Below are 4329 nucleotides of genomic sequence, written 5' to 3'. Positions count from 1 at the left end.
TCTCCCACAGCTTTGCATCCCTGAAGAAATGCTCTCCCAGCTTCAAGCCCCGGCATCTGCTGGCAGAGCCGGGAGGGGACTCCTAGCTCCTGTCCAAGGAGTGGTTTCCCATTAAAAATGTTGCTGGTGGACCTTCCATACCACTGGAGTTTACTGGTACCATCAAGCAGGTCCCCTTGTAGGTTTCTCCAGTGGGGTCAACATCTTCCAAAAGACCCGTTAGTGCTTCCCAACGGCAATGTTCATCCTTGAAAAGCTTTTAGGAACCCATTGCTTTCTTTCAGCTGCTGACTTCAATAATCATCTCCAGCTCATTAAAATTTAGGGTGAGCTTTTCACATCTTGTTTTTAACCCCCTTACTAGTGACTCATGTTTCCAGCAAAGAAGCGAAGACCGTTGCTCATCCCCTTGGCTGAGTGCTGCCACATCCTCATTGCTGCTCAGAGGTGACAGCCCTCTGGGATCTTTAGCAGCATGCTGTGACCCAAAATGCTGCCCAGATGTTGCTGTCTGGACTCCTCATAATCCCAGTAATCCACTGAAGCCAGTCAGCATATCCCTTACTGACAGGGTAGACCTTCCCTGGGAAACTTGGCAGCGCTAAACCCTGGGTTTAGGAGCCATACCAATAAATGTGGTGCTAAGCTTAACCCCAGTCCTGTCTGGATTTGGCCTTGCATTCCCCATCAGCCAGGACAGTTCAAAATAAACTGGAGAAAATATCCACAAAACACTTCACCAGAATGTCCACTTGGTCTTTCTCTCTGTAATTGGTGGGTTAGAGAGCCAAAAGCCCAGGTCCATGGTTTCCTTGCCCAGCCTTGCCACGAGGATGCTGATTCCTCACCCCAAAAATGAAAATTGCTTGTGCTGCAGCACTGGACGAGTCATATTTTGTAAAAGCAGCCCTGGCTCTATTTTAGTATTAGGCAAACACATTTGATCCTGGTTTAGACCAATTCCTCAGACGTCTTCTTAGTTTCTCCCATCCCTCCTTCTTTTGAAGTAGCTTGGTGGAGATGAAGACACGCTGCAACATAACCGGCTGAGTTCAGCCATGGGCAACTGGGACCATTCAGGGTCAACTGGGAGGTTCTTCTGGTCCCAGCTTGGTGGAACCACGGTCCCATGGAGGGCTCTTGTCCCAACCAACAATGTCACAACAACAGGGGGCAAAGGAGGGGACTGTCTCAGCTCTGAGCACCATTGGCAAAGAAAAATAGGACATTTGTAGGGTGCTTCATCTCATCCTTGAGTGAACTTTTAGGGTAGGGTTGGGTTAAGATAGGACTTGCACCATGGCAGCACATTTTTTACCTTGTGCCCGTGAAGGGAGCTTGGCTTTATGGGGAGGGTCACAACACAGTCACCGGGGCGAGACAAATAATTGGGAGAAATTAATTCAACCGAAGCGCTGAACTGGTACAAACGTTACTCCAGGCCAGGTCTTGCCTGGTCTCCCGCACTTGCCAAAACCCAGCATGAACACCAAGTTACGTGCTCTGAATAATTCAACAAAAATGTGCTCAAAGTTCACTCCTGCGGTCCTGCTTGGTGATCCCACCTTCCTCCGAGCTGGCATCAGCCAGCTTCAAACCACTGCCTTGGGCAACACTGCCAATCCCATCAAGGGGGTCCCTCTGTGATCCTGGTCCCGCACAAGCTAGCGGCACTGTTCAGATGGAGAGCGGTTGGCGAGGTACCAACTGGAAATTTATATATAGAAATTTTTTTTGTTTGTAGAAGCACTAACTTATACTAAAAAAAAAAGTGGGGTTTGTGATGATGACTGTACATTTTTATTTTTGTAACATGCAGACACCTCAGATTTCTTATAGTAAATAAATTTATTTCTACTATGAGCACTCTTCTGCCATCTCCTCCAATGTGTACAAAGAAGAGGGGATACTGGGGATGGAAACTGGGTTGTTGAATGTCATAGACGTGTTTCAAGCTCCAGATACAGCTGTCCACACATGGCCTCCAGCATCTAAACTCCTGTTGGAGTCCATGGAAGAGCTGGTCGCCCCAAGAGACAGGTCTTCTCATCCTTGGGCAAGGTTGAGATGGAGAGGCCTGCTGGAGCACCCCCAAACCCAGCAGCTCATTGGGGAGGGTTTCACTTTATCTTGCTGCTGTCTCCCCTTTTCCAGAAAGCCCAGTAACACCAGTGCTCATCCCACATCCTTGCTTCTCAGAGACACAAAGACCCGGAGGAGGAACTCAACTGTCTCAGGTGAAAATTTGCTGTGGAGACAGGTCGGAGCATCGCAGTACACCCCAGGATGGCTCCTTATAGCTGGTCAAAGCAAACCTCTGGACTTCAAAAGCCACCGAGCAGGTCTTCAGACCTTCCTCTAACCCATTCCCAGTGGGGTCGTGCAGCTCCTTATAGTGTGCCCATGGGCATTGCACTGCAGACCCTTATAGCACTACCCCGTAACTGCAACGGGCTGACCTGAAACCTCTGGTTTACTCCTTAAAGGTCTGGCAAAGATTCAGGCCAAGTAGAAAATGTCCCACAAGAGACCACTGCTCCTGGAGTCCATCTGCCAAGTGAAACCTCCTCTGTGAATCTCGACCTCCACCTAATGTCTCTTGAATTAAATTCTTGCAGAAGGCTGACACCACCCGTTCTGGCAAAACCCGGGTGCAGAGAGAGCTCTGTGGGCACTGCAGGGCTTTACAGGGGCCAAAAACCCTGGTAGCATGACAAATTCGATAGCTGATCTTTTTGATTGTATCTCCGTGGACTTGGTGGGTAGCTTCTCCTAAGCCACGCCTGTTGAAGACCAGAAGTTGCTAGATTAAGTAAGTAATGAATGAATCTCTATCTCCCATCCCATAGACCACATTTTTTCTGCTTCATCCAGCAATTCACAGAGCCACCAAACCACGAGGTTTTACTCCACATGTTGGAGTGAAACCTCTTGTTCTCAAAGGCTTTTCACTTCCTCTACAGGCACCAGAAAGTTTCCTGAACCTAACCACAGTCCCCAGGAAGAAACACATCTCTTGTTTTCTATTGCAATTTATCTGCCACTTGCTCCCCAACCTGGCTTTTGCTGTGCTTTTCTCTGCCAACAGAACAAGTCTTTTAGGGCACACTCATCTCAGCTGATGAATTTATTACGAACTGTGATCAAGTTACCTTGAAATCTGCCTGGCAATAATCTGAGCAGCTCTAATTCCTTCGCTCTCGTCCCGAGGCTGATTTCTCCAGCCTTCAAATTAGTTTTGTGCCTTTTTGCTGCACCTGATCTCCCAGCAATGTCTTTAAGACATGGTAAATGCCCACGGCCCTGCAGCGTGGGATGAAGCACTTCATGGTCCTCTGCACCATGGGAGAAAGCTCCGCTTTGGTTTCTTTTTCAAAAAACCTAGCTCTTATAGTTGCCAAAACAAGAAGACTCAAAAGCATAAAGCCAAAGAAATAGCTGCAAACCCCCGAATTGCTAAATTAGTCATCCCAAAATACACTCTCTGAAAACCCTCCCTTGATTTTCAGCCCAGGTTTTGGAGTCCCACCCCGGGTGAATGCCACATGGACGAAGGGCTCATTCGTGAACAGCTTTAGCTCACGGGTCTTACAGCATCAGACCCAAGTTTTTGCTGCAATGACTTCTCTGTAGCTCATGAGCGTCGCTCAAACCCAAGAATGAGAATTAAGCGAGAATAATATCCATTGATGGGAAACACAGAGCTCGTGCACTCATTTCAGAGAAACAAACAAACAAAAAAACCCCAAACCCACTTTTTCTAAATATCTCTTAGCACTGGGAGCAGGAGGAGAAACTTAATAGCACTGAGGGTTTCCTGCCAAGCAAACAAATCTGCCACATGGGCTGGAGGGATGCACACTTCTGCTAGACCTTCCCAGCAGCCAAGTACAGGGCTTTTCCTTCCCGATCGTGCCTTTCTAGGAAGCAGACCCTTAATCTGGTAGAGGCAGGCAGCGAGCCATGTTGTTACTGTAAGCCTGCTGTTACTTGGTACGTCCACTTCTTTTTCGAGTGGTGAGTCCTGGCTTAATTTTTCTTCTGCTTTTCCTCCTTGGGGCTTGATTTTCTAAGGAACAAGTCTGTCTGTCTGCCCCTCGGAGTCATTTCTGATCTAGTTGGCCAATGTAATAGAGGGACAAGGTCTCTGCCCTGTTGAGCTGCTCTGAGTTTCATAGAAAACAGCTTGCGATGCAAAGAAGAAAGAGCCAAAGGAGTCCTCACCCAGCAGCTCAACCTTTATATTAGACACCAGAGAATCCACACCCGCTTCCCCCACGCTACAGCCCATGGTGGCTTGGGAAGGTGTCCATCGCACCACCAATGATG

The sequence above is a fragment of the Fulmarus glacialis genome, unplaced genomic scaffold (assembly GCF_000690835.1).
Source record: "Fulmarus glacialis isolate BGI_N327 unplaced genomic scaffold, ASM69083v1 scaffold32864, whole genome shotgun sequence".
Classification (NCBI taxonomy): domain Eukaryota; kingdom Metazoa; phylum Chordata; class Aves; order Procellariiformes; family Procellariidae; genus Fulmarus; species Fulmarus glacialis.
This window is presented reverse-complemented; position numbering follows the sequence as displayed.